Raw genomic sequence first — 24,214 nt, forward strand, 5'->3', positions numbered from 1 at the left:
GTGTACCCAGGGCCGCCAGGGGCTGCAGCATGTATTATGCCACCCCTGGCTGGCCTCCTAAATTTGACACAACTGGCTGCACGACAGCTGGGGCGAAGACGTGTAACCACCCTTCGCTTTAGGTATAGTAGCTCTATATCTAACCATACAATGGACACCCGAGTTCCTATCAGTCACTCCTATGGCAGGCCTTAACAATCCTGAAGGCAGAGTGCGTGGGCTCGTGTGGGCTAGGTTCAGGCCCGAGCCGAGCCCGGTTGCAGCTTGCGGAATCAAGACCCAATGGCTGTTCCATGATAACGCGTACCACATCGGTAACTTCGGTGTCGCGTTATCAAGACATGTCGAGTAAGGTGTCATACGAATCGGGATGCTGCCCTCTCACCAACTCTGGCGACGAGGTTAGCATCCCGCCCTTCTAGAGGGACACGACATGTACGTAACTGTGAACCCCGGTTAACGTTAACGAAAGCCTCAGCTCCACAAAATGGATGCTGCCACCACAGACACGAGTCTGACCTCCTGCTGCTGGGAGTCCTTCCAGCGAGGAGCACTTGGACAAAGGGTTTCCTATCGAGGGCGGTGTTCGCACCGTCCCAGACAGGGTTTGTGTATTCTGGGTAGGTAGGGCTTTTGCGAGAAGGTGACTGCGGAGTGGCACCCCGGTGCTCACTACGCATCTGCCGGTTAGAACCAGTTCCAGGGGCGACAGCCCTGGCCTGGGGAAAGTCCGGCAGGGGAGAGGGGTGTAACTACCCCCCTTCCTGGTCCCACCCTTAGGGCAGGACCTAGTCATGTACCCACCCCTTTCTTTAGGATAAAGGCCGGAGCGGGGACCCTTCCAAATTAGATCATCTTTGAATCAAGAACTACTTTCTACGAAAGGACACTGCTGCCACCACAGACACGAGTCTGACCTCCTGCTGCTGGGAGTCCTTCCAGCGAGGAGCACTTGGACAAAGGGTTTCCTGTCGAGGGCGGTGTTCGCACCGTCCCAGACAGGGTTTGTGTATTCTGGGTAGGTAGGGCTTTTGCGAGAAGGTGACTGCGGAGTGGCACCCCGGTGCTCACTACGCATCTGCCGGTTAGAACCAGTTCCAGGGGCGACAGCCCTGGCCTGGGGAAAGTCCGGCAGGGGAGAGGGGTGTAACTACCCCCCTTCCTGGTCCCACCCTTAGGGCAGGACCTAGTCATGTACCCACCCCTTTCTTTAGGATAAAGGCCGGAGCGGGGACCCTTCCAAATTAGATCATCTTTGAATCAAGAACTACTTTCTACGAAAGGACACTCAAGACTCTTCTCAAGATTTCTCCCTTGTGACTAAGGAGTAGTCACCCTGCATCAGCGGGCACCATCTAAGAACTCTGCGGTTTGCTGCAAGTCCTTCCTCAAGGATCCGACGGCCCAGCTCGACGAGAACCGGCTTCCCTGGCACCTCTGACCTCTACCCACGTCATCAGCTCAGCTGTGATCTGTGGGTGCGACGAGACCTCGAGGGACCGGCCATCATCAGAACCTGCACGCTCTTAAAAACCAGCACGACCATCGAGGTAACTCTCTGGTGAGTGCTCTGGGGTCCGAGAAGCCCCGACCCTGAGCCGCTCTAGCACCGAAGTGCAGTCTCCCAGCATCTCCACGATCTGCGTGGGGCCCTTCTGCTCGCTGCTCAGCACGTTGTCTGGTCACTCGCCGCTGGCTTGTGCCCTTCTGTGACGACATCCGAGAATCATCACTGCTGGTCTGGTTGCTCCAGACTGGCCCTTGCTTCCATCTTTGCGAGAAGCACCCCGGACCCTCCTGGTCCACTCAAGACGCCATCTTAGGCCCACCACGTGGCCCTGAGATCTGCCAAGGCTTGTTGCCCCATCCTGGGCCCAGCGACGCCGACAGCATCATCCTTCGTGGGACAACTCGCACCTCCACCGTGGTCGCCGACAACGCCTCCTGGTCCGTGAGACTGCAGAGCCTAGCGTCGCCCACTCACCTAGTCGAGGTGACGGCCAACCGGTGCCTTCCTGGTACCCTCTGACTACTGGCTAGTAGTACGAACTTGGTCCCCTCTGCTTTCAGGTTTCATCAATCTCCGATCCAGGCTTGGATCTCTACGAACTATTCAGCACTGGTCGCCGGCCAGCAACTCTTTTCTTCCGGCTCCTGGCTCGTCAGCGAAGACCCCGACGCCTGTAAGACTTGTGCAGCCGCAGCCCTCGTGGCTAGGTAACTCGGCATTTCGGTGCCTGCATAGCCTCCTTACTCTAGGGTCCCGAGTCCCTCGCTTCCGACTTGCCTTATCGGGTCCGCCCGAGACCTTAACCTTTCCGTGTCCTCGGACACTTGTTTTAAACTGTGCACTTGAAGTATTTGCTAAAGAGATTTGGTTTGTGCTTAGTACCCTGTCCTCATAAAGAGTACAGGGCTGTTGTGATTCCTAATAAATATCCTGTTTATTTTCATAACACTTGTGTGGTGTCCTTTCACTGGGTATTCAAGGGGTACATGTGTGGTAAACAGCTGGCTTAACACGCCCTCTCGAGTCTTTGGCCTTAGACTGCTCGTATCCACGCTACTAGGATAGCTGGTCTATAGGTTGACTTACAACCAAACACCATAAGGGTCGTTGGAACGATACATAGCGGTCGCTAGAATAGCGAACGTTGCATATCGGGCCAACTTCTCACATCAACCTCTTGAAAAAATGGTTAGGTCTTATACCCAAGGCAGCTCAATTCAGTCTACCTATGGCAGTGTTCTTCAATCTGTGGGGCGCGCCACCGTCCCAGGGGGGGCGCGCACTCCACTCGAAAATCTTCCCTTTGTTTCTTGTTTTTCCTCTGTCCCACGCCCATGTTCTCACCCATTTCAAATGGGGATTTTTGATTGGCTGCTGCTCCCGCTTTCTCCAATCAGCACGCAGGGGCGGGGGGGGGGGTGTTGGGCTGATAATCGGCCATAACGGAGGTTTTGATCATTATGCGTGCCTTGTAAAAGCCTCCTCGCACACAGCGCTTTATCTGCGCATTGCTGCACTGCATGGAAGCACTTTAGTCTGTCTGCAGGTGACCTCGTTAGTATTCATACCACTCAATACATATGGCAATCACACCAAACACAAACAAATCACCGGCACACACACCTGTGTAAGGTTTTTAATATGCTTTTATTCTGGGTGGCATGGCCTTCATTAGTGGAGCTTCCTTTTGCATTGCCATGATATGTTTCCCTTTCTCTTTCTGAACGATGCGTAAGTAACTTACTGAGTGCTCACTCACGGAAGAATGGACTGCTTGGTGGAGACAATTGGGAGGTTATGGAGGATATTTACAAAACGGATCGGGTAATAGTTTGCCCTCCAAATGTAAGTGCCTCAAGACAGGGCTGCGCAAGGCAGGTGGAGGTGGACGGGGGCTGGCACTTATGTCCTGGATGCTACAGGACCGCCCTGCAACGTGGAATCATTCACCCACTCTGGAACCCTTCTGTGCTGTCGGATTTCAGTGCTGGGCTGCATTGTTTCAGTTATACATCAATTACTATTGCATGGTTTGCAAAGGGATGGTGTGAAGCTGGCAATGATGTTGGTTTTTCCTTTTTTTCAGTTTTCTTTTTGTTTTTTTATTGCAATATTAATACAGGGGCGGACTGTATTTGAAATAAAATTGTCCTAGTATTTCCAATATGCAGTTTATCACAAGGCCCAACACTCTGTCTCCATACTATCCAGAATGCCGCTTCATTTTGCTTATAAATATGACAGTTTGGGGATAAATAATATTTTAACATGTATGATTATTTCATGTTAGGAATGGAGGGTCAACAATAAATACGTCCGAGTGATCACCAGAGTACAAACTTTGCAGGAAGTCACACAACCGATGTCCTGGGATCCACTGTTCCAACGCCCATTCGTGTCTTTTTTTTGCAATTTAAAAAGAAGTGCAATAAAATTAATAAATTGCTTCCCTGTGTGTGCGAACAGCTTCACGTTGGAGATCCTTTTTAAACAATCTGCACACATACCCTGTTATCATAAAAATAATCCTGAAAGGTAAAATATGAAAACTGGTGACAAATACAGTCACATGGCTACAGTTCAAAAAACATAGGGGGCACGAATAAAAGAGCAATTTAAGCAACATATATTGCTATGTCACAAAAAACGATTTAAAATGCATTGACAAAGAATTTAAAAAAAACGGAATAAAACGGAGTTGTTGGACGATAAGTACATAAAGAGAGTCTTGGGACAGTCCTTCACAGGTGAGTCAGTTTGGGGGCCTCTTGCATTCTTCCCTGAGAAGGCTGGTGAGAGGACAGGTCTGAGTATTTGGGGTGAGGGTCGCACTGTCCATGGTGGTGGCTGGAGGCCATGGACCCAGGGCCACCGTAGTCCATGCTGGTCGAGGAAGGGTGGGAGAGATGGGTTAAACCAAAAATGGAGGGCCCCGAGTTAATCATGCTTTCCACATGTTGCCCACGTAGACGGGGCTTCCCTGTAAATGCGGATTTCCATAGCCATTGTTGCCCTGCAGCGAGTGGGCCTCGTACTCCGGCGTGACAGCTGCCGTCCCCGAGTACCTCTTCTGGGGAGGCGGGCAGTTGTTGAGGGGAGGCGGATATGACGTGTGCAGGTTATAGGCGTTCTGGTGGGCCTTGGTGAAGGACGGGGGCGACTGGGGTTCATAGGGCACGCTGTTCACCAGGGAGTGCATGGAGTTCAGGTACCCCCTGCCCATCGACTGAGGCAGCGGGCTCCTGCTGGGGGACTGGCCCCCCGATTACATCATCATCCCCTTGCCCTTCTGGTCCTTTTTGTATTTCATCCGCTGGTTCTGGAACCAGATCTTGATCTGCCTCTCGGTGAGGCTGAGCAGGCTGGCCATCTCCACCCGCCGGGGCTGGCACAGGTACCGGTTGAAGTGAAACTCCTTCTCCAGCTCCACCATCTGGGCGCTGGTGTAGGAAGTGCGCGCCCACTTGGACGAGGCCTGCCCGGGAGGGCTCTTGTACCCAGCGCAGCTCTCACCTGAACTTTTCCTTTCTATTAGCAGTAGCAACCACTGCTGGGGATTATCAGCTGTTGCACACAATTTTCAAAGCAGTTTTACGTGCCCATTTGAGATGAGGTGAAAAGGTTTATTTTGAATAGCTTCCAAGTAGCCTCCATGTTATTCATAACATATCGGCCATTCCTGCCATTTTAGTCAAGACAGTTTTGCATTCTTGGACTCGTAATTTCGATTTTAACATGGCAAGTATGGGATAAAACTAAAAAGTATATCCCGTAACTCCAATGCTTGCTGAAGAATCAGAGCTGGTTGAGCGTTTCATTTTAATAGTAAATTGTCAGTCTCACAGTGTACATGCCAACTAGAGACAGAATAACCATGAGAATTAGTGAAAAGTGGGAATCATCATTCGTGCAGAGTAGCCTTCATATTCAATGTAATATAGCGGTAATATTTAGTGTAGGGTCACAGTAATAATTCTAAAGGAAAATCAGAGCAAACTGGACTACACCATCAGAGCCCTGTGTCTATTGAAATCAGTGCAGAGTGGGCAGCATGTGCAGTTTTAGGGGTACAGTCACCGTTCTCTGCCTCTCCCAGACTCAAAACAAAAAGTTGTAGTCCTTGTTGAAAGTCAAAGCTGTGGGTTTCAACCCTGATTGTACAAGATTTCGTTCTTCATTAGGCCAGGTACCCAAACGGGTCTAGGGGAAAAATAAAGTACTTTTTGCAGCATATACATCACAAAGGGGCTTGTGAAAATATATGGTGGGAAAGCACACATATCTATGCAACTCATTAAGTGCAGGCTGTTCAAGAATCAAACAAAAATTTGAAGTGTTTTTTATTGTTTTATTTGGTAAGATTTTAGGACCACATCTAATTCTCAATGAAACATGTACCAAGTGCTATACCTAGTCATGAAGTATTGAGTCCTGTCGCACACTTTAGTTCAGTGACTTCTTAAAAGATTCTCGTTGCTCAACTGGGTTTCGAGTTCTGATATTTATGTTTCCCTCATCTTCCTTGCTTGATTTTGCTTGCGAGAAAGTGTCACTCATAGTCGTTGAAATGTTATTCATAAGACACTAACATTATAAAAATATCACACATAGTAATCAGAAACCTTGGCAGCCATGGAGCTTCTCAGGCGACCGGTTGACTTTGAGTCCCACACATGGAAATACCAAAATATTTAGGGGCAATGGTGTGACGTGTACAATGTGGAATGAGGTGTTAGGGTACGCCTAAGTCAGAGTTCTTCAATCAAGAGGGGGGGGGAGTGCCACCATCCCAGGGAAATGTCTTCAGAGGTACCTTTAGGGCAGCAGCCCCAGGGTCTGCCCACAGAAGCTAAATTACACAATTTCAAACCTGTTTGTAAATATTTGGGAAATGTTTACCTTTCTCTAAAATATTCTCGTACTGGAGTTCAACAATTACATAGGCCTCCCAGGCAAGTGTGTGGAATGTTGCACTCGGGCTGCATTTAGAAGAGCACACCAGCCAAGTTGGAAAATACGAAGTTTCCTTTAAGATTATACCGGCTGAAGCAATACCCACAGGGCTAGAAGGGCTTCCAGTTCAAGTCTCACTGGGAGAGTTTTGGCTGAAAATGTCTGCAGAATATTCAACTTTGAAAGAAATTGCTATCAAAACTCTCTTGCCTTTCAGCTCGTCCTATTTATGTGAGATCGGGTTCTCAGCACTTGCGGTATTAAAGACTAAGTACCGTTCAAGACTGGATGTGGCGCACAACCTGAGGATGGCAGCAGCAAAAATCCATCCACAGATTGACTGTCACTGTGGCGAAAATCAGGCACACCCGTCACATTAATGTTGGTGGTGTTATTATCAATCTGTCATGTGTAAAACAAAGCATCCTAGTAAAAACAATTTTATCTTAGAAACTTTTATTTTGAGCTGTGTAATCAGCCTCTGTCATTTCACCACATCCACTCACAAACCTACAGTTAACTAAACTCTTATTGCGTTGAACATTATTTGCCGGATATGGCCCGAAATATGCGGGTGGCGGTCAATTGTGAGTGTACCAGATTCCAGAAATTTCTGTCAGGTGGAGGGGGGCCCGACCTTTCAAGAAATTCACCTGGGGGGGCGGGTCTCAACCTACAAACGTTTGAAGCCTCTGACCTACGGGGACCGAACAGAGCACCTTAGAACAGCTACCAGTCAAAAGAATCTTCCAGATTAATATAAAACCGAACTTAATGACACCTTACAACCTTTCTCTCAAATGTTTTCTGACCTGCCTGGACGAACGAAATTTGATTGAGCACAAAATTGAAACAGAAACAGGAAAATGTGTTAAACAGAAGGCCTATAGGGTCCCAGCAGCACAAAGACAAGATGTAAAATGGGAAGTACAAGACATGCTCAAATTGGGGGTTATCCGTCCATCTAGGAGTAAATGGTCGTCCCCCATTGTAATGATACCTAAACCAGATGGGACGACCAGGTTCTGTATGGACTTCCGAGCATTAAACAACATATCCTCATTCGATGCCTACCCCATTCCCAGAGTGGACGACTTAATAGAGCGATTAGGGGAAGCCAAGTTTATCACAACGCTAGACCTCACAAAGGGGTACTGGCAGGTACCCCTTATGGAAGAAGATAGATGCAAGACCGCCTTTGCTACGGAGGACGGGTTGTTTGAATTGAACGTCCTTCCCTTTGGACTACATGGGGTGCCCGCTACATTCCAGCGGTTAATGAACACCATCCTCCACCCCTTTTCCTCTTTCTGTTCTGTCTATCTTGACGACATAGTCATATTCAGTAACACCTGGCCAGATCACTTAAACCACATAACAGCTATTCTGGGAGCCCTACACAAGGCAGGATTACACATAAACGCTAAAAAGTCTAGAGCAGCTTATTCCAAAGTAAAATACCTGGGGTACATGTTGGGGGAAGGCGTCATAGCCCCGCAGGAGGAAAAAATTAAAGCCATTATGAACACTCCCTTTCCCAAAACAAAGAGAAAGATGAGAGGCTTCCTAGGCCTTATAGGCTATTACAGGAGATTTATTGACAATTTTGCTGTTATAGCCGGTCCTCTCACAGACCTGTTAAAAAAAGATGTTAAAACATCCACCCTTCTAAATTTTTCTGAAAAAGTTAAACAAGCCTTTAAGACTCTCAAAGTGGCCATCACCACAAGTCCGGTGCTGATTCCTCCCAACTTTAATAAGCCTTTTTCTCTAGCCACTGACGCTTCGAATACAGGTTGGGGGCGGTATTATCCCAAATAGGAGAGGACGGATTAGAACATCCGATCCTCTACATTAGCAGGAAACTACACCCTAGGGAGTGCAAATACCCCACATTAGAAAGGGAATGCCTCACAATAAGGTGGCAGTAGACAAATTAAGGTACTACCTGGAAGGCAAACCTTTCGTATTATACACAGATCATGCCCCACTACAGTGGATGAATAGGACCAAAACCCACAATCCCCGGGTTCTCAGGTGGTTCCTTTTCCTACAACCCTTTTCTTTTTCTATCCAACACCGAAAGGGCCATGAGAATAGTAATCTGATTTCCTATCAAGACACCCCCTTCTTCCCAAGCGGCAGAAACCAGGGGGTGAGGAATGTAACACGGGGACGGGCCAGGAGGAAACGAACCTCTCAGCACAGACTGGTGGCGTGTTGATCTGACGTCCCTTCCCTCTCTGCCCCATTACCAGCATGAGTGGAGCAGTGGAGAAGCCAGTCCGTGGGCTGTGTCGGACGAGCAGGAGGACGCCTGCTCCTTTAACTGGCAGACCCAGGAGAACGTAACTCCGCCCCAGATGACGAAGGTTTCTTCCGATTGAGTAAAAGGACGGAAGAAGACGCGTTGGCGTGTGACGTCACCCTCGGAGGTTCGAGTGCAGGAGGTTGGAGAGACGGAACGAAGGAAGGAGCGTTTGGAGGAGACGAAGAAGAAGACGAGAGAAGCAAGCCAGGAGGCCAACGGTTCCACGCAGTGCCGTGCCACACTCCCGAGGAGGGGTGTGGCTGCAGCAGGTACGGTAACCTCGTGTAGGGTATTTTTTTAAAACGACCGCCATACAGCGTACCGTTGCTAGTGTAAATATTACTCACTATTTCGGCACGTCGTTGAACTACAGCCTGATTGCTCTCGTGTACAGCACTGTAGCACTGGTGTCTCCTTCACTTCCCTGGTTCCCCTGTGGGCAACTATAGTTAAAGACCCCTTCCTGACGGTCTGTCATTGTTTTCTTTTGCACGGCTGAGTCCAAAAGGGCTATCATCTCAGAAGAAGTCCAAGGCCCTGAAAGAACTACGGAGAAGATCCCCAAAGAGAACATATCCTCAGGACTGCACAGGGACAGAACCCTTAAGCCATCACGGATCCCGGGGCCTTCCAAAGAGACAGACTGACATCCAGATATAAAAAGACCTTAACAAAAATAAAGCCTTACCTACCCCGATCTAGCCTCCGGTACCTTTCTAGTCCACGCCACACACACATGAAACGGAGTAAGAACTTTCGACAGAATGGAAGCTCTAGTGCGAAGAAACAGTTCGTCTGGCTAGATGTTCAGGGACGGAGGCTTGGATAACAAAGCTCACTTACCCTACAGGCAGATGTTATTGTCATTAGGAAGGGTGTATTTATGGTAAGGAGCCTGGGGGAAATATAAGTACAAGATTGAGGTCCCACAGAGGCATGATGAAGGGCGATGGTGGGAACGTGTTGCAAACCGTTCAAGAACCTACTGGCAGGGTATTTTAACAGGGATGACTGATCTGGAAACCACAGAGAGGCTGAGATGGGAGAAAGATAGCCTTTGTAGGTGCCCAAAGCAGAACCTTGCAGGGCAAGAGGAAGGATAAAGAGAAGGACTTGAGAGAGGGAAGCAGAAAGAGGATCATCCTGTTTCTCTGCACACCATGCCACAAACCTGCCCCAACGGCAGGTGTATACAGTATTGGTAAAGGGACGCCTGGAAGCCAAGATAACATTTCAGACTTTGGGCGGAAGGTAGAAAGCTGTCAACTATTGCCGCTCAATCTCCACTCATGGGGAAGCATTGACAGGTTCGGGTGGAGAACCCTCCCCTGCTGCTGTGACAGAATATCCTCCTGAAGGGACAGCCTAATCGGAGGACCAGTGGCCATGCTCAGCAGCTCGGGATACCAAACTCTCCTGGTAAAACCCAGAGCCACAAGGATGACATGGACCCAGTTGTTCCTGATCTTCTTGAGAATTCCAGGCATGGGAATGGGTATGGGTGAAAAGGCTTACAGGTGACCTGGGCTCCACTTGAGACCAAAGTGTCTCCCAGCAAGAGACAGCTTGAAAACTCCAGCGTGCAAAACTGCTGACAATGCACATTCTCTGTGGTGGCAAACAGATCTAACCAAGGCACTCCCCACTGTTGAAAGAGACCTTGGATGGAGAAGCCACTCGTGATCCTCTAGGCATCTTTGGTTGAGTTTGTCCGTCCTGGCATTCGAAAAGCCCGCCAGGTGTTGACCCACCAGTGATATGCCCAGATGTTCTAGCCATGTCCAAAGATGCGGGGCCTCTTGACAAAGGGTCCACGACCCCACCCTGCCCTGTTTGTTGCAGTACGACATGGCGGTGGTGTTGTCCATGAACACCTGCACTAGACTTCCTCTGATGGATAGAAGAAAGCTTTCAATGCCAGCCAGAGAGCCCAGGGCTCCAGTAGGTTGATGTGGAGTGCAGATTCCACTGGAGACAGAGGCCTCTGATCTCCACCTCTCCCAGAGGACCTCTCCATCCCAGGAGTGAAACATTGTCACCACTCTAACATCTGGTTGAGGAAGACAGAGGGGTCTGCTATTGACGCAATCGCGGTTCATTAACCACCTCTAAGATATTTCGAAGTTCCCTCCGAGATCTGGACCATGTCAGAAAGATTCCCCATATGTTGCGCCCATTGGAACTTCAGGTAACACTGCAGAGCTCGTATATGCCAGTGGCCCAAGTGCCACAAGCAGGATGCAGGAGACCCTGCGGCCCAGCAGCCTTAGGGTCAGTCTCACCGAAATCCAGGATAAAGACTGAAACATCGGTATCATAGCCTGAATATCCTGGACTCGCAATTCAGGAGAATAGACCCAAACCTGCACAGTGTCCAGACCGCTCAGATGAAAGGGAGGGGTTTGAGAGGGTGTCAGGTTTAACTTAGGCATGGTGATAGTGAACCCCAGTGAGTCCACGAGGTCGGCCGTAGTCTGGAGATGGGAGAGAACAGCCTGTGGTGAGCCGGCCTTCAACAGTCGTCAGGGGGAAGACTTGCACCCCTAATCTCCACAGATGAGCTGCAACCACTGCCTTCACCTTGGTGAACACCGAGGGGCACTGGTAAAACCAAAAGGGAGCACGACAAACTAAAAATGCTCGTGACCCATTGAGAACTGCAGGTGATGTTGTCAGGCAGGACGGAAATGTGGAACTATTTGTGCAGCAAGTCCAACGTTACTATCCAGTTCCCCGTGTCCAGGGTAGACAGGACTTAAATGAGCATAAGCATTTTGAATAATTCATTTTTCAAGACGAAATTGAGAGGGAACAGGTCTTGAGTAAAAGAAGGCCTTTGCCCTTTTTGGACACCAGAAAATAGCAGGAATAACAACCACAACCTACATCTGGTGTCGACATCATCTCTAAAGCTCCCTTGGCCAAGAAAGCAGCTACTTCGTGGCAGAGCAAGGACAGATAGTCCTCCGTCAGCCTGATGTAAGCGAGTGGCATTGGTGTAGGAGAAGTCACCAAGTGGAGGGAGTAGCCCCTTCAGACAATCTGAAGAACTCAATGGACTGATGTTATTGACCTACAGTGGGGCAGGTGATGGCATATCCTGCCTCCCACTGGGTGCCCATGATGGCAGGAGGGCACATGAAAGGAATTTGGAAGCTGTGGCTGCTGGGGGCAGGCGGACTGGCCTGACCTCTGGCTGACTGACCCATGTGGTCTGTGGGTAGCAGATCTTTGGCCACACAGAGGCTGAGGAGCATACATGCTGTAGTGGCTGGGCAGGCAAAGATGCACCATGGAGCCCCTTCCCTGCCCACAAAAGGAGTGAAAGATGGACAGGGGTTGGCGAGGGGCCATGGAAGGCCTAAGGATCAGGCAGTTGCTCTTCTATCCTTGTAGCATTTCAGCGCAGAGTATGCCTTGTCTCCAAAGGGAAAGGAGCCATCAAAGGGCATGTCCTTAAGCAAAGCTTGGACAGGCCCTGAAAAGCCAGTCGTCCTCAGCCAGGCATAGCACCACAAGGCCACTGATGAAGAAACTGCTCTGCCTAGCGAGTTGGTCGCGTCCAGCCCACATCGGATGGTGCACTTGAATGCACCTCTCCTGTCGGTTATAGCTTGGAAGATTATGGCCCCAGCCTCCTCCGCGACTATGGGCAGCACCTGCACAACCAAATACCATAGTGCATGGGAGTAAAGGTCTAAAAAGCCCGTAGTGTTCATGGACTGCGGTACCAGGCTGGTGGGAGAAAGCATTTTTTCCCTAAGGTATCCAGCCTCTTGTGTTCCCCATCTGGTGGAGTGGTAGGGAATGCACCAGGATTTACACTGGAGGTGGAAGCTTGGGCTACTAAGCTCTCCAGGGCAGGGTGCTGAATGAGGCAATTGGAGTCCTTCAGGAAAGGGCTGGTGGGGCAGTGGCGGCGGGCAATCTTCCTGTTCACAGGAGGCCCTGTGCAGGGTTTGGACCAAGACCCAAGCAGGACGTCCATGAGGGCTTCTTTAAATGGGAGAATCGGTTCTGGGTGGCTTATGCTCAGCTAAAGCACCTATGTCAAGACGTTACTCTTGACTGCCAGCGAGGATAGGCTAAGGTCCAAGACCTGGGCTACCGTTCTCACCACCATGGCAAAAGAGGCTCCCTCCTCTGTAGCAACAGTAAAGGGAAAGACAATGCCAGTATCTGGAGAGGTGTTAAGTCTGAGGGTGTCTGCCAATTCCTCACAACAGTCCATGTAATCAGGGTCCAGCGACAGCTCCCAGTCCTCCCCAAGTCCTAGCCCATAGGAATAGGGTTTGGGCTCCTGCCTGGAAGGCACGGCTCCAGTTGGGCATCCAGGGATAAGAATGGAGATGGGTGCTGTGGAAGGTCGAGGTGGTATGACCGACGCTGGTCCAAATCTATCATTGAACCCAAGTGGCATGACTGGAGCTGGGTATGGAACCGCTGATGGAGAAGCAGTGAGGCCCCTGCCAAACCTGCAGGGCCGGAAGGCATGCCAGCGCAAACAGGTTGCCCAAATATGAGATGCATGGCCTCATAGAACTCATGAAGTTGGGTGAGGGTCGCTCCAGATCCCAGAAACTCATGGATTGCGCGGAGCTGGCCCAGGCATAGGCTCAACTAAAGAGCCAGACCCTGAATTAAAATGCTCCCAAGTCCCGTCGGATGATGTTGATCGAAGGGGCAAAGTTGAAGACCTTGTCAGCTTCTTTTCTTTCTTTTGTGTGATTGAGATGAAAATCTTGGGCTCCGCCACCAATCCGGGACCATCCTCTCGACCAGCATCAAGACCATTGCGGCGTTGCATGTTGAGCTGCAAGCCTCAAGTGCCTTGGGGTGCATGGTGTGGCCGTCGACACAGGTTGTCGCGTCGTGTTCACGCTCAAGGCACCAGAGGCAAACAACGTGCGGGTTGGTCACTGACATCTGTCAGTGTCAGGCGCTGCAGGGCTTGAAGCTGGCCTTCCTAGCTTACATCCTGCCACACAGGATAAGATTTCAAAAAAGATTTAGACAAAAAGTCGAAAAAATCAAGTCAAAAAATTATTGTGAGGTAGCTCTCTTTGGATCTGCACAGACTGGTGCTGTAAGAACTGAAGTCAGCGTGCTGGGTGGTGCCTATATAGGCAACGTACACGTCATTTCTGACTGCAGACGACGCCACGCGGAGCCGAATAATGCATAAAAGATTTCTAGATGCAGTCTGAAGCCTGGGAATTATTCTAAGGTAAGGAATCTGCTGCTAGATATCCCCAGCAGATGTCCATGATTAAAAGGGTAATAGAACAATATGAGTGTAACTCTCTTAAAGAGGAGGGATACTCCCCTTTAAGAATATGATTAAATAACCAGTAAGGGGATTTTGCAAATACTTGAGCATAAAATAGTACCAATCACATGGATAGCCATTCTCTACAGGAGCCTTACATCTTGGAAGCTTATTTACAACCCGCACTAATTGTACTTCCATTGGGCGAATGAGATTCTGACAGAATTTGGGCCTGAGCAAAACAATTCATATTTTCAATTAAGGGTTTTACATTTTCTGCACATATTTTACAGAACTTTTACAGAAGTGTTTAACAAAATAGACTAATTCCGGACTATCCCCTTCCGCAGTTCCTGTTCTGGGATCTTTTATTTTAGTGATATTATTTCTCACACTTCGAGTTCAAGTACGCCAAGCTAGTAAACTACCACTAAAATCTGATGACTTTCTTCATCAGGAAATCCTGAAGTTGCTTCTTAGCTGACAATCTAAATATCTCTGCTTATTCTGTACCTCGTGTAATCTAGTTATAGCTAGTTGAAGCACACTTAAGAGTGTTTAAAATTTACAATTCATGATCTTTTTGTAAGTGTTTCCAAAAGCTATACCATACCCCTCATCGTTATCTTATACTCCTCCCAGAAGAAAGTTCTAAGCAAACCAACATGTGATCTGTTAGGTACATGGGAAATAGTTGCTTTTGGCAAGCAATCTGAAATGAGGAAAAAATCTATCCTTGAAGCTGTTTGGAAACAAGGCGAAAAAAAGCATACTGCTTTTGATTAGGATTCAGCACATGCCAAGGGCCGATAAACCCATCTCATTCTTTAATGTGTTCATGGTTTGCGCTACCTTTGGTTTTCTTTGAAGGCCCTTAAAGTTACTCATATCCAGCTATGGGATTTAAACAAAATTTAAATTGCCTCAAAATATATGGTTTAGAAGTAGGCTAATTGGGAACATCAAGGGATAGAGTCTGGCTCATCAAGGATTGACCTATACAACAAGACGATTGTAGTTGGTACTTGATCTATTCAAATCTCTGCAATCACAAATCTTCCTATTTTATCTGTAAGTGATTTAATAATACTGCATATAAACCTCTTGAAGGCGAGTACTGGAATCCCCCCATGAACTGCAGAGGTTTAGAGGTATAAGAGCGCTGGATTAATTGGAAAGATTTTTTTTTAAACTTTCTTGATTGCAATTTTCTTTTCATGCTTTGCATATGGAAACAGTTACATCTCAGGGATCGCCCCATACAATAAATTTCCCGGTCCGCGGTTAATGAACCAATATGGGTGTCCACTGAGGCTCCTATCAAACCATCATTCAGCAAAAAGCATCATCATGAATCCGTTATTGTTTGTTTTATAACTTGTAAACAAACACCCCCACCCTAAACCCCCACTGGGTCCACTCATCCCAAGGTCCAGTTAACAAAGATTCAAATTGGGGTTTCCTCCCGTCTCTTCCCCTGTCTAGGGGACTCCGTTCCTTCATGACTATCTCCTGTGGAGGCCGTATGTGTAGAACTAGGGGAATTTCCCTCTATCTCTTGGACCATTAACCCCATGCCTGCAAGACCTTTGGGAGTTTGGCATCCCTCCTAGTACTACGAATGTGCCCCTCCTCCGCCAACGCCCATTCCTTCAGGTCCGCTTTCCAGCGTGCTATTAGTGGCCCCTGTTGCGTCAACCAGTGGATTGTTATTCGTCGCCTAGCCGTCACCAGTCCTAGTACCAGGAACTTCCTACTGGTTTTGCGTTTAGGGTCTTGGGGAATTAATCCCATGATACAGGTGCGCACCTCCAGAGCCACCCTCCACCCTGTTATCCTACGCAGGTCCTCAGGATTACTACCCAAAATCTCTGGATCGTTGGACATGACCAAACCAAGTGTGCAAAATCTGCCTGGCCATAGTGGCATCTGGGGCAAGTCGGGTCTTTCGAACTGTCATTGATGTGTAGGCGTTTGAGAGATAGATATGTCATGTGAACCATATTGTATTGAATCTGTTTAAATTAATTAGAGACCGCCACCTTGCGGACTCCCTATTGAATCTTCTCCCACTCCCGTGGCATTATCTCCTGCTGGCTCACTTCCTGACACCTATCTTCTACCCTGAGAGGTGCACCTTTCCTGTCCTCCCTAGGAACCCTATACAGGTGTGTGACAAGCTTCCGTCCACCCGCCATGGCAATCATCATGACCAGGGTGTGCCTGTGCTCCGGGGCGTCTGGGAACGTAGGGCATAGCTGTCGTGCCGTTGCTGTTTTGGCATACTGTAGGAATTGCCCCAGACCCAACTCAAAGGATTCCACCGCTTCCTGGTACGTAATAAACCGCTGTTCTGGGTAGAGATCCAACAGCATAAGGCAGCCTCCTGCCTTCCATTCATCAGTGGACATGATGTGCTCTATATGTGCGAAAGGCGGCATCAGCCAGAAATACACCTTCAGGGAAAACGGTTTCACTTTGATAATTCGCTTAACCACCCTGGCGTAGATGGCCGCCAACAATCCACCCAGTGGGGGTCCCTGCCTCTGGCTACCATCCGAGTGCCATAAAAAAGTGCACCCAGCTGTCGGTCCCCAGAAGTGTCAGCTAGAAGCGAGCGTTCCCATGAGGGGTCTGTGTCCAGCCAGGCCACTGCGTGCTGTAATTGGGGCGCAAAATAATAAAGTTCCAGATCGGGGATTTCTAGGCCACCTCTACCCCAGGTGCGCTTCATGACCTCCAGGCTTACCCAACAGCGTTTGCCATTCCAAAGTAATCGCAGGAGCAGTGAATCAAGGTCTTTGAAAACCTGATGTGGGAGTTCAAAGAAGGAGCCCTGCATTGTGTAAAGACATCGGGCAGTACCACCATTGTAATAAGGGCAATCTTCCCCATCAGTGAGAGTGTAAGCGTATTCCAGAAATCAATACTGCCCTGGAGACCCCTGAAGATCCTCCCCACATTATGCTGGTAAAAAAACTTCCCTGTCCCTACTTCTCCAGATCCCAAGATAGCGCAACACATCGGGCACCAAGGGGATCCCTATCTCTCGTAGACAGATTCTGCTCCGTTCAGTTTCAGACCCCACCAGGTATAGTTGGGATTTGGTTTTGTTGACATACAGTCCAGAAACCTCCGCGAATCGGCCCAAACCCGCCATCAATAGTGGAAGTAAGTGTGTTGGCTCCCGCAGGTATATCAGCGCTTCGTCCGCGTACAGTGATATAACATGTTCCACAGCTCCAACTCGGATACCTCTTCCCTGGAGAACCCCACGGAGATGGCACGCCAATGGCTCCATCGCCAGGGCGAACAGCAAAGGAGAAAGTGGACACCCCTGCCGTGTCCCCTTGGCTACTGAGATGGCATCCGAGACATAACCTCCCGTACAAACCCTTGCCATCAGCCTAGTATAAAGGAGTTTCACCCAGTTCACAAACCCCTCACCGATCCCCATTTTCAACAGCACCTGCCACAGATATTCCCACCTGAGCGAAAGAATACCAGGGTATTCTGCTCAGCTCCCCCCTCTAGGGACTGCATAACGTGGGCCAGGCGACGGATATTCGTTAGCGTGTTCCAACCTGGAATAAAACCAGACTGGTCGTCATGCACCAGTCGTCGAAGATACGGAAGCAGTCTGTTCGCCAAAACCTGGCTTATAATCTTCAGGTCGACGTTGAGCATAGATATCGGCCTATAGGAGGCCGGGAGCAAAGGATTTTTCCCCGGCTTGGGGATCATTACAATCAGCACTTCACGCATGTAGGCGCCAAGTATACCAGTCTCCTTAGCCTGCAGGACTATATCTAGGAGCCGAGGAACAGGGTTCCCCCAAACTCCTTGTAGAGCTCCGCCGCCAGGTCAGGGGATCTAGCCGTCTTCAGGTGTGTGATCACTGTTTTCACCTCCTCTCCCCGAAAACACGCCCCTATGGACTCCTGACTTTTCGGGTCAAGGCAGGGCAGGTCCACCTCAGCAAGATGGGCCTCCAGGGATTGTGGGGCGCCAGTGGGCTCTGAATATATTTGTTGGAGGTGTGCGGCAAAGACCATGTAAATCTACTGCTGAGTATAGACCACCCGACCTTGAGCGGAGCTAAGGGCTAGTATTGGGGTGGGCTAAGTCTCCTTTCTAATCAGGCGCGCCAGTAGGCGTCCTGCTTTGTCCACCTCAGTGTACCATCGACGTCTGCTAGTGGACCTGTTATACTTGCCCAGTGACTCCCAGAGCTTTCCTATCTTCTGTCGTTGTTCCGTCCATTTGGCCGGTCCCTCTTGGTCCATGGGAAAGGCCGCCTCCAGAACCTTTAAGTGGTCCTCCTGATGTGCCAGGTCCCGCTCCAACACTCTCTTCACTCCCACCTCCGTGGCCATACACATTCCCCTCAGCACCACTTTCATTCCGTCCCATTCAAACGCCCTCAGACTAGCCGTGTTCCAGTTCTCCTCAAAGTAGCCGTCCAACCCTGCCCTGGTTGTTTCCTTAAAAACCGGGTCAGTCAACACTTCTGTATTAAGTCTCCACAACTGTATTTTTTAGCGCGGGCGGCCCAAAGTATAGGCCACCAGCAGGGGGGGAGTGATCGGATAGATAGCGGGCCAGGTATTGTGTTTCTAAAATCTGACCGGCTGCTATTTCCGTCACAAAACAATAATCCAACCAGCTATACGTATTAGCCACCGGGGTATAACAAGAGTACACCCGGCTATCCGGGTCACAGTGTCACCAGATATCCAAAAAGTGGTAATTATTAAGCATTTGCTGCATGGCCACGCAAGTCTTGGGTTTAGTGTCTGGTTTTGGAGGGAGCCTGTCACAATCCCCATCAATGGCACAGTTAAAGTCCGCAGCCACAATCAGTTCCACATCAGGCGCCAAATCTAGATTCCCTAGGACCTTGCCCAAAAATTCCCCATTGTTGGCGTTGGTGGCATAAACATTCACCAGGCATAGATGTCTCCCATCCAATGTCCCCTCCACCAGCACATATCATCCCTCTGAGTCTGGACAGCATTTCAACATTTTAAAGGGGACCCCCCGGCAACACCCATATAAGCGCCCCCCCCCTGGCGAACCCCGAAAAGGAGGTCGCCAAAAACTGGCCCTCCACCTCCTCTGAACATACTTCAGGCAATCCCCCCAGAGATGCGTCTCCTGTAGACAAGCCACACTTATCTTGTATCGCCGAAGGTAGGTTGCTATCCGAATCCGCTTAATTCTGTTGTTGAGCCCCCTAAAATTCCATGTTATAAGCTTATAAGCCTGCTGTTGCCTGCCATAAGTAGTGATCACTAGGCACCCATGGCCAACGGGGGATGCGGGGAATGAAAAGGCATAGTATTGGGGGTCTCCCAGCTCCCCCGAAAGCTCTTGGGACCTCTGATGACCCGGCCTAAAAACATCCCTAGCAAAGAACAATAATAATAGCACATTCCGCTGTCTGCCGCTCCGCTGCTCCTCCTCCTCTGCTCTTGCCATCCGTGTTGCATATCCTGCCCCGCCAAAACTAAGGAGTCCATCCATTCGCGGCCTCTTGCGGGGTACTGAAAAAGTGGACCCTGTCTGTGTATTGTACTGAGCTGGGCCGGGAATATTAGGCTGTATTTAATATTACGGTACTGTAGCCTCCGCTTGACCCTCAGAAAGTCTTTCCGTAGGTCTTGGACTTTTTTGGTGAAATCCGGGTTGATTTGAATCTCTTGGTTTTCGAACCTGGGGGGACCATTCTTGCAGATGAACTGCAGGATCATATCCCGATCCCGGACGGAAATTAAACAAGCGTGCGATCAGAGTAGTGGGTGGTGCCACTGGTTTCAGGGGGTGGGGGGGGGGGGGGGGGGGGAAATCGGTGGGCCCATTCCACCGCAAACATCTTGGAGAGTCGAAGGCCTGGGAGGCCGGTGCCGATCCACTCCTCTAAAAATAAGTTTGCCACCGGCCCCTCCGCCTTCTCCGGAAAACCCAAGAAGCGGAGGTTGTTCCTCCGTGAGCGCCCCTCAGCATCTTCTGCCCTATACTCAAGGCGAGAGGTATGCTCTTGAAGTGTGGACACCATCGCTTACAGGTGCTGGAACTCCATCTGTAGGGAGCTCAGGTCTCCGTCTGCGGTAGTGACACGGTCTGCCACCTTCCTCAGATCCAGGCGCAGGTGGTTTATGTCCATCGCCATGCCGTCCATTTTCGATTCCAGTGCCACTCGCGAGTCTTTGATGGCCTCTAAGATATTAGCCTTGTCTTGTGCCGCCGTTCCCTGCAGCAGTCCCTGTTTAGTATTTGGCCTGCTACGCTCCATTGATGACGGCCCTGGTATTGTGTATTGCATAATTTTGTTTGTTTGCGCTTCACACCGGGGTCTGTCCCTCCCCATCTCCAGTGCGGGCCTGCCAGGAGACGTCACCGGGGTTCCCCACCCCCACACACACCACTGCCCCCGACACTGATCTCCGTCGTAAGCCAGGCCAGGCCCGGGAGGCCTATGTGTACCCTGCTCACCACTCTCATCCCTCCAGGCAGTCCGACGTCGTCTGGAGAAGAAGTCCACTGGGCCCCTCACCTCAGGTCCCAAGGCCACCCAGGGCCGCCGCAAGAGTTGCTGTCCAGCGAGGGTCTAGCCATGGCCCCGTGTCTCCTTATCGTGCCCTTATAGTGGTCCTTGCAGCAGTGTCCAAGGCGGCATCCGCCCGCGCAGGCTATCCCAGGAGCACTGGGTTCAGCCCCCCTCAGCAGCTCATCCACACGCCGAGGCTCCCTTCCTCTCAATCAGCAGCCTGGCCACTTGTAGCTCACAGGGTCGTCTACCGTCCTCCCCCAGGAAAGCCTACAGTCAGAATCGGGCAAAGTCGGCTCGTCCACGGCTCATGTCCCCAAGTAGTGCGTCCCCGGGCGCCGTCAACAACACTTTCCAGGCCTCGGTCCTCCACCGGCCCTGCCCCGCTGGTATCTCCGTCTGGGCCTGATCCTGGGGACCTCATGGCGCAGGGCCCCTGTCTCCTCCTGCAGGAGTCCCTCGTGTGGGTTCAGTAATAATTACGCTCCGGGGATCACGTCGTTATAGGACCCGGCGCCGCATGAAGGAGCTCCACAACATGGGCCCACCACGGCCCTCTGAAGCCCTAGGGTCACGTAGAATTTGGCTGCATGGTCCTTAAGGGCTTTCCGTGATGCTGCAGGATCGTCGTGTCGCCAGCAGCCCCGCCGCCACGATCTGCACGGCAGGGGCCGACCCAGCACAGGCGGCCGGCGGCAGGCAATCAGGCCGACCGCATCTGCGCCACCATGATTTCCATAACATGGCCGCCCTCACCGCCAGGGAAAAAGACCGGTTTCCAGGTCCGCCAGCAAGCCACTCTGCATACGGTCCCAAGGCACGGGACCAGGGGGGGTTCCGACCCCCTCTCGTGCGAGGATAAGTACTAATCCACCAGGAGTTAGGAAGGATTCCAATTTACGGGGGAAGGAGCTACTCTAACCCACGTCTAGCTCGCCATGCGTCCAAGCCACACCCCCAGATTAATTGGAAGGATGCTAACAAATATCTTCAGCTTATCCGTTTATATGGGTCTCCTGAAAGTGCACTATAGATGTTTTTGTTTCTCTAGCCAGGTCAAGATGCCTTGCGTTTCTTTCTAATATTCAAACCATTCACATTCAGAGACAAATCTATTCATAGTTGACAAATATTAGAATGTGGATCAAAATGTACCTGGGGGCCTCTCTAGACATAATCCCACAATCCCCAGGATCATCTCTCTCTCTTCTTTTCTACACCTGACCTCCATTTAAAAAAAGAGTGCTTCTAGTGTTCCAGCAAAATATATTTTAACCAAGGCAACAGTCAGTTTCATCTGGCAAATGTTGTCCTTCTGCCCATTCCCCATCCCACTCCCCTCCTCCCCACTTCCTGGGGACCAAAAACACACATCCCCTACTTATCCTAATAATCAACCCTTAAACATATCCACCCATTGCTTAGGTGCCCCCCACCAACCTTTGCATTTTGAATCTGGTGACCGCACAGCTTAGCCGCTCTCCCACAAACAAAGATCCAAACAAAGACAGTAACCCCTTCATTCTAATGCCTCCAAAGGTCCACCCTCTCCACCTTCCTCTTTTGACAGAACCCCAATAAAAGTCTTGTAATCCTTGTATCATCACCTTATAACTTAAAAATATTTAAAACAATTTGATATCATTAGGCAAATGTGTCTGCCTCTGTTTTTTCTAAAGATGTCCAAGACAAGCATTCACTGCCTCTACCTCCTGAAAGATCTTGACTGTCCCATTTACCAACACAATAAGTCTAGCAAGCTGCACTAGCATAGCTTGAACACCCCTCCACTTAAATGCAGGTATCAAAAGCTGAAGCACCCTCAGGTACTTTGATGTCTCAAATGTCATATCCTGAAACACTTGAACATTGAAATCCTTTGAGGATTTAAAGCTCCGCAGTTTACTGCTTGTGAGAAGACCCTTTCTCAGATTCTGAAGTCCATTAATATTGTACGAAGGTATGCAACGTTTGAATATTCCACAAATGGATCCCAGTGTGCCCTCACGATAGTTAGGTCTCCCGTAAACTCCGGAACAATTTGAGGTTGAATTTGGTTCTCTACAACTTCTTTTGGTAAAGATGCAAGCTCTTTTCTTTTTTGGCGCACTTACAAATCTCAGATTCGACCCCCTGAGGCGATTCTCCTGATCTTCCCACTGGGACTTGATGATCTTTATTGTCTTTGTATGAGAGATATTAGCAGACTTACGCTTACCCTGAGCGTTTTCCAAAATAGACCCCATTGTTTTCTCCTCCTCCAAGTGAACAGAGGAAGTCTATTTTCTTTAGGAACAATGTAGCAGTGCACTCCCAAGCCAGTATTGCATCAATAAGAAAGCTTGATTAGTATATTTGTTGCATCAATCTTTATTTATAACAATCCATACGGTAAGTAAAACACAACAGCCAACGCGTTTCGTTCAAGGATTAAACTTCGTCAGGGCAAAGTCATGGAAAGATTGAAGAGCAACTGTCGTTGTTGCCCGGTTAGATGCTACGCCGTGACTGACATTTCAGGTCCATTGTGCTGGCCCTTATCAAGGAGGCCCTCACTCCATTGTGAAACGACATGACCGAATACTTTTGACTACTTTACTTGAACGGGGTGCGGACCAAATCTTGGGTCCATTGTACGTGACAGTTGCTCTTCAATCCTTCCACGACTTTGCCCTGACGTAGTTCAATCCTTGAACGAAACGCGCTGGCTGATGTGTTTTACTTACCGTATGGATTGTTATAAATAAAGATTGATGCAACAAAGATAATGATCAAGCTTCCTTATTGATGCAATACCGGCTTGGTATTGATGCAATACTGGCTTGGGAGTGCACTGCTCCATTGTTCTTACAGTTTTGTTTTCCTGCCTGGCAGGTGGCACCCCACAATGGAGGGTGCAGGAGCTGAATGTGCACACCAATTATCAACTTATACATGAAGTAGTACCTGGGGATCACACAGAGTAAGGTGCGGAAATTGGAGTTCGCCGTTGGTTCTTTGTTTACACTAAGTCTATTTTCTTCTCAATCTCTGCCATTTTACTGCTCAGAGAAGAGGAAAAATATCTTTGAGCATGCTTCATCTCTTGTATTTCCCAAGTACAGTAGTGAGCAATGGTTTAATTATAAAACTAGAGCTCTGGGATGTCGTCTGAGCAATAATCTCAGCTGAAGCCAATACTGTGTCAGCCAGGTCAAGCACAGACATAAGGATTTGGTACATATGAGATGTTTTGCAGTAATCAAGTGTCTTGGTTACCAATATTGCCTGCATCCTTGACTGTAGCCCCTGGTTGTCAGAGCTGGTTCTTATTACAACTAGAATTGATCTTAAAATTTGAGGGGAGCTCCCATATATCCATCCCCTCTTGCTTTCTTGGCCTTATTAGAGTCACCCTTTTCCTTAACCATGAGTGCTTGCCCCACACCAAGCAAGTTAGTCTCCTTTTTTCGACCTGCCAGCCCAGTCTTGAAGGCCTTATTAATTAAGAAATAATAGATCATGGCACTCCCTCCTTCTGTACCACTCGCAAGAGATTGAGTCTGTGCATTCCCAGCTGGGGTGTCCTCTGCTGATGACTCCTGCACCCCAGTATCAGAGTTGCTGTAAGCTGCTGTTGTC

At 49.5% G+C, this 24,214-nt stretch overlaps 1 protein-coding gene and 1 pseudogene across 2 annotated transcripts in view; both read right to left on the minus strand.

The window, feature by feature from the left end:
- The window catches only part of CEP89 (centrosomal protein 89), a 1,308,678-nt gene that overhangs the window by 717,142 nt on the left and 567,322 nt on the right, over positions 1-24,214 (minus strand). The gene's annotated exons all lie outside the window — the stretch shown is intronic.
- Positions 3,844-17,808, minus strand: LOC147674065 (homeobox protein Hox-A3 pseudogene; annotated as a pseudogene).

The sequence above is a fragment of the Lissotriton vulgaris genome, chromosome 12 (assembly GCF_964263255.1).
Source record: "Lissotriton vulgaris chromosome 12, aLisVul1.2, whole genome shotgun sequence".
Classification (NCBI taxonomy): Eukaryota; Metazoa; Chordata; class Amphibia; order Caudata; family Salamandridae; genus Lissotriton; species Lissotriton vulgaris.